Here is a 6,988-nt window from a genome sequence, read left to right on the forward strand (position 1 = left end):
ACTAATCTCTTTTGTTTTCTTTTACAGGATCTTAATATAGGAACTTCTAATTTGGTACCATCTTTCTAACTTCACCTCTTACTTTCTATACTTTTCTAAGTTTAGATTTAGATTCTTCTTTTAAGTAACTTTCTATTTTCTAGTTTTAGAAATTTTTCCCTTTTTTAGAAACTAACTTTCTATTTTTTTATTTTTAGTAACTTTCTAATTCTAACTCTTTTAGAATCTAACTTTGTTTCCTAATTTATTTTTAGAAATTTTCTACTTGTAGACTTTTTTAGAAACTAACCTTCCTATTTTGTAGGCTTTTAAGATAGAAATTTCTAATTCAGTAAGCTCTTTCTCTACTTTCTAATTTTCAGATCTCTTTTAGTAATTTACTTTCTAGTTTAGGACTTTCCTATTTTATTTTAGAAATTTTCACTTTCTTTTAGGAATTTCTTCTTTTAGAAACTAGTTTACTTCTATCTTTCTTTTTAAGGATTTTCTAAATTTAGTCCTTCTCTTTTTAGAATCTAACTTATTTTGTTTTGTTTTCTAGGTTTTTAACTTAGGGACTCCAATTTGGTATCTTCTTTCCAACCTTCTTTTTTTAGATTTTTATTAGGTTTCGAATTTGATTGAGGGCTATGAGTGTTTCATGCCCAAATGGGCCCGTGACAACACTCCATGTCTCTTAACTGAAGGAGAATTGGTTGAGGGATTGACTATCCATCGCAGGACTAGACACCACTCGCAATCCCCTGAGTTAATTGAAGTGATGGCTGAGAACCAACCTCTTTTACCCCAACCTAGGGTGGAGGACATTCAAGATGAGAATGAGGTGCATCAAGCACCCCCGCCTCGTACTTTACGAGATTATTTACAACCAGCGGGAGTGAGTACGCCCTCATGCATGATTTTTTCTGAAAATACAAGACATATGGATATCAAACCAGGGGTTATCCAACTCCTTCCTAAGTTCTATGGGCTTGAATCTGAAGAACCATATCTACATTTGAAAGATTTTGATGAGATCATAGCCACTTTATATTTTCAAAATGTGTCTAAGGACACAGTCAGGCTGAAACTCTTTCCTTTTTTCTTGAAGGAGAAGGCTAAGACATGGTTACATTCACTGCGTCCTAGATCCATTGGCACATGGAATGATATGCAAAGGGAATTTATAAAGAAATTCTTTCCACATCATAAAACAATTACCCTTAGAATAGTAATCATGAACTTCACCCAAAAGGAGGATGAAACATTTTACCAATGTTGGGAAAGGTTCAAGGATTTGGTCAGTTCATGCCCACAACACGGCTTTAAAATGTGGCGCATTACAAATTTTTTCTACGATGGACTAACATCTTCCATGCGCCAAATGGTCGAGACAATGTGTAATGGAGAATTCATTAATAAAAATGTCGACGAGGTATGGGATTACCTCGATAGTCTTGCTGAAAAAACATGATCATGGGACTATTACCCAAAATCGAACACCACGTCTAGGCCGACTCAATCTAAGGAGAAAGGTGGATTGTATCTCTTGAAAGAAGAGGATGATCTCAAGTATAAACTGACTACACTCATAAGAAAATTTGAGGCCATGGAAGGAAAGAAGGATAAGGTTAATGAAAGTGTTTGCGGCATTTATGATTGCAACATTCATACAACTGAAAATTGTCCTACGATACCCGCCTTTTGAGAAGTGTTGAATGAACAATCCAATGCCGTAAATACTTATCAAAGACCTTTTAATGGACCGACCTCTAATACGTACAATCCTGGTTGAAAAAATCATCCAAACTTTAGTTGGAGAAATGGACAAACTGCTACCCCTCAAAGTTTCTTCAATCAAAATCCAAATCAGGGGAAACCTCAAGAAGAACCGGTTCAAAATTTCATGCAAGAGCTGACCCAGGCAATGCGAGATTTTATGCAAAAGATGGATTCACGTATGACGGTTATAGAAAAGGAGATGCTTCCTGCACAACCACTCCCCAATCCTAAACCGCAATACGAGATAAGTAATCCCAACTCTTCAAATCAAATGGAGCACGCTAAATGTTGAGGGTCAAATATTGCATATCAGACCCCAGTTATTGCCTGATTTTACATACATGATAGTGCTTAACGTCATATTTTAATTGTGTTTTTATTGCAGGATGTAATCAGGAGCGTGGACTGAAAAATAGCACTAAAAGCATGGATTTGACACTCCGAAGTCACCAGAGCAAGGGACGCACTCCAGAGAACCAAGATCAACGAAATTACACGCTAGGGACGCGCAAAAATCGAGAAACTGAAGCTCAGGCGGCCTGAAAGTCAGCCAGAATGCAAAATCACTAGGTTTCTATCATCTGTTCAGCTTGAAACTTTATACATGGCTCGAGGACCAAAAACTAACCGTACACGTCAAATTTCAGCCATTGGATCCCTCTGGTAGTGGCCCAACGCTTAGATCAGCCCATAAACCATTGATTTTGGGCCCGCCTGAGATCTGGATATGCTTCAAATTTGGTCTCAACCCATTATCTGAGGAGACAGGACAAATGAACGGAGCGGATTTCCCCAGATCCCTCATCATGGACTCCACCTGAGCTGGACGTGCATATAGTGCACACGCACACAAGCTGCACCGGACCAGCCAGTCTGGTCAAACCGACTCAGACCCGCGTCTCCAACCAAAACGGAAGTTTCCGTTTTCTGCTGTGTGAAAACATGAAACAGGGACCTGCGGTCCATTCTTGTGGGCCACCATCGTAACTCAAAGGTCCGATCCGGACCATTTATCAGAATTCTACAGGTCCAATAACCATGACCTAGGTGGAAATGTTCTAAGGAGCAGCGTTTATCGGATTTCGACCATTTAAAGGCAGGTCGGACGGCAGTAGGAAAGGTTCTGTGGGCCACACCAAAACCTATCCAAAACTTACCCTTCCTGGCTTATTTTTCAACATGCTTTCAATGGAAGGAGTGGATTTTACAGAAAAACGATGTAGTGGGCCCACCGTCAGCACTGCGCAAATGGATCAGGCCCTGTTTCACAGCCGGACGTTGTCCGACTTTTGCTGCGTATTGTGCGTTCTTGGAGGCGATCGGACGGATGATCTGAACCGTCCATCATGTAGGTCTGCCAAAAAAATCCCAGAGGACGTTCTCCTTTTAGAAAGAAAGCAAGGAAAGTGGGGAGTAGAGGACGCTGTCTTCTTGACTGCATAACAAGATTTACGCAGAGGAGTTATTTGCTGCGAAAGGAGTGTAGCTGGCTGTCTTTTGCGCATGGAGTTCCTTCACCGACTTCACCTCTCCACACTCCCAGCCGACCGACCTTGGTGGTCTCATAAAAGAAAGACGTGAGAGAGAAAGAGGGGATCGACGGCTGAGACATCTAAGGCTTGGGGCTGGACAGGGATTCATCTTTAGAGAAAGAGAAAGAGAGGGAAGGTTGGCTGGACGTGAGCACGGCTTGGGCTTGAATGTGAAGACAAGGAGAAAAAAGGGAATGCTTCTTTATTGACTATTGTTTTTTTTTCTCTTTTCTTTCTTTCTCTTATGACTTCTAAGGTTATTAGCCTAATCATGGTCGGCTAAACCTCTTAGCTAGGGCTAAGAGGTGAAGCTTGTAGCGTGATGGGGGACTTTTAGCTGGTGCTATTTATTGAATTGAATTTGATAATAGTTTGATTTCATGGAATGCTTTCAGTTTTTAAGGGTTTGTTGTGACTGAATTACAATAGATCTACGATGGCTTTGAGTATTTCTTTCTCCTTTTTATGTTTATGACGTCAGGAAGCCCTGTTGTTCACCATCGTCTCATGGGTATGGTTGGATGACGGTACCCTTCCTAACCTTCATACGTCAATGATTGGTTGCCAATTAGTTCAATTTTATTGTTTGCTTTGTCTCCTAGGCATGGTTTGGTGATGGAATTCATTCTAATTCATATACCTTTCACCTCTTGAAAACTATATCAAAGGAAGTTCAGTTTAAATTTCATAATTCTTGATGCAGGCATAAGATCTCCCTGATCTCTACAAGTGGATCCTCTGAATCCTTAGTTTCCTTCCTCTGAATTCCTTAAGTTTTAGATTAGTATTTCACCATTATTCATCAATTTATATTTGATTTCGATTTCATCTTAGGCTATTTCTATTTTTACCTAGTTTCAGATAACGTACAGGTTTCAGTCCCTTGGGATTCGACCTCGGTTTCACCGAGTTTATTACTACATCACAACCTTATACTTGGGGAGTGAATAAGTTTTTGGCGCCGTTGCCGGGGACTGACAGTTGCGATTCTCTAAAATTAATTAGGTTTATAATTAGTTTAAGATTAGAATTTGACTAACTTTAGTTTTAGGTTTTTATTTGATTTCTAGAACTAACTTATTTTCTGGTTTTGTAGGATCCTGACATAAGTTGGTAATTCCTTCCTAATTTCTCTACTTTTTTTACTTTTAAAATTAGGGTTTAAATTTTAGAAATTTTCTAATTCTAATATTCTCCTATTTGTAGGAAATAGTTTATTTTTAGAAACTTTCCTCTTTTGTTTTTAGAAACTAGGTTAGTTATTTCCCTTTTTAGAAATTAACTTTCTATTTTTATTTTTAGTAACTTTTTAATTTTAACTCTTTTAGAATCTAACTTTGTTTCTTAATTTATTTTTAGAAATTTTATACTTGTAGAATTTTTGTTTAGAAACTAACTTTCCTATTGTGTAGGCTTTTAAGGTAAAAATTTCTAATTCGGTAAGCTTTCTCTCTACTTTCTATTTTTCAGTTCTCTTTTAGTAATTTACTTTCTTTTAAGAATTCCTTCTTTTAGAAATCAGTTTACTGCTATCTTTCTTTTTAAGGATTTTTCTTCTCTTTTTAGAACCTAACTTATTTGTTTTATTTTGCAGGTTTTTAACTTAGGGACTCCAATTTAGTAACTTCTTTTCAACCCTCTCTTTCTTTTTAGATTTTCTTTCTTAGGATTAGGTTTCGGATTTGATTGAGGGCTGCGAGTGTTTCATGCCCAAGTGGGCCGGTGACAACACTCGACGTCTCTTGACTGAAGGAGGATTGGTTGAGGGGTTAACTATCCATCGCAGGACTAGACACCACTCGAAATCCCCTGAGTTAATTAAAGTGATGGCTGAAAACCAACCTCTTCTACCCCAACCTAGGGTGGAGGACATTCAAGATGAGAATGAGGTGTATCAAGCACCCCCGCCACGTACTTTACGAGATTATTTATAACCAGCGGGGGTGAGTACGCCCTCATGCATGATTTTTTCTGAAAATACAGGACATATGGACATCAAGCCAGGGGTTATCCAACTCCTTCCTAAGTTCCATGGGCTTGAATCTGAAGAACCATATCTACATTTGAAAGAGTTTGATGAGATTAGAGCCACTTTATATTTTCAAAATGTGTCTGAGGACACAGTCAGGCTGAGACTCTTTCCTTTTTCCTTAAAAGAGAAGGCTAAGGCGTGGTTACATTCACTGCGTCCTAGATCCATTGGCACATGGAATGATATGCAAAGGGAATTTATAAAAAAAATCCTTTCCACATCATGAAACAATTACCCTTAGAAAAGCAATCATGAACTTCACCCAAAAGGAGGATGAAACATTTTACCAATGTTGGGAAAGGTTCAAGGATTTGGTCAGTTCATGCCCACAACACGGCTTTAAAACGTGGCGCATTACAAATTTTTTCTATGATGGACTGACATCTTTCATGCGCCAAATGGTCGAGACGATGTGTAATGGAGAATTCATTAATAAAAATGTTGACGAGGTATGGGATTACCTCGGTAGTCTTGCTGAAAAAACACAATCATGGGACTATTACCCAAAGTCGAACACCACGTCTAGGCCGACTCAATTAAAGGAGAAAGGTGGATTGTATCTCTTGAAAGAAGAGGATGATCTCAAATGTAAAGTGACATCGCTCATAAGGAAAGTTGAGGCCATGGAAGGAAAGAAAGATAAGGTTAATGAAAGTGTTTGCGGCATCTGTGATTGCAACATTCATACAACTGAAAATTGTCCTACAATACCCGCCTTTCGAGAAGTGTTGAATGAGCAATCCAATGCCGTAAATAATTATCAAAGACCTTTCAATGGACCAAACTCTAATACGTACAATCTTGGTTGGAAAAATCATCCAAACTTTAGTTGGAGAAATGGACAAACTGCTACCCCTCAAAGTTTCTTCAATCAAAATCCAAATCAGGGAAAACTCAAGAAGAACCGGTTCAAAATTCCATACAAGAGTTGACCCATGCAATGCAAGACTTTATGTAAAAGATGGATTCACGTATGACAGTTATAGAAAAGGGGATGCTTCCTGCACAACCGCTCCCCAATCCTAAACTGCAATATGAGACAAGTGATCCCAACTATTCAAATCGAATGGGGCACGCTAAATCCATCACCACTCTTAGGAGTGGGAAGATCATTGATAAAACCCTTCCGGTTAGGCCCGAAAAGCCTCAAGAACCAGAAGAGGACAATAATAATGGATCTAGTGAGGTCCCACAAAAATTAGAACCAGAACTTTTAGAAAAGCCAGTTGCTCCATTTTCCCAACGGTTGGTCGCACCAAAACCTCTCTCTAACTCTCAGGATATCCTAGAGGTGTTGAAACAAGTGAAAGTCAACATTTCTCTACTTGATGTTGTAAAACAGATACCTTCATATGCCAAATTTCTGAAAGACTTATGCACGACCAAACGACGGCAGAGTATTCAAAAGAAGATCTTCTTGACCGAGAAAGTGAGTGTCATCCTAAAGCAAGACGTGCCACAGAAATTTAAAGACCCCGGTAGCCCAACCATATCATGTGTAATCGGGGACCATCGAATTAATCATGCACTTCTTGACTTAGGAGCGAGCGTCAATCTGATTCCCTACTCGGCATACAAACAGTTAGGTTTGGGTGAATTAAAACCCACCCTAACCACACTACAACTTGCTGATCGCTCTGTTCATGTACCAAGAGGGATAATT

The 6,988-nt window shown here is 38.9% G+C and overlaps 2 non-coding genes across 2 annotated transcripts; both read right to left on the minus strand.

Annotated features, from left to right (window-relative positions):
- Positions 1–1,198: 1,198 nt before the first annotated feature.
- On the minus strand, positions 1,199–1,305 carry LOC131238282 (small nucleolar RNA R71). The gene has a single exon (XR_009167687.1). It is a non-coding gene; the product is annotated as a small nucleolar RNA R71 (small nucleolar RNA).
- A 4,253-nt stretch (positions 1,306–5,558) lies between these two features.
- LOC131238230 (small nucleolar RNA R71) lies at positions 5,559–5,665 on the minus strand. Its single transcript, XR_009167637.1, has one exon. It is a non-coding gene; the product is annotated as a small nucleolar RNA R71 (small nucleolar RNA).
- Positions 5,666–6,988: the final 1,323 nt, after the last annotated feature.

Source organism: Magnolia sinica, chromosome 2 (assembly GCF_029962835.1).
Source record: "Magnolia sinica isolate HGM2019 chromosome 2, MsV1, whole genome shotgun sequence".
Lineage (NCBI taxonomy): Eukaryota > Viridiplantae > Streptophyta > Magnoliopsida > Magnoliales > Magnoliaceae > Magnolia > Magnolia sinica.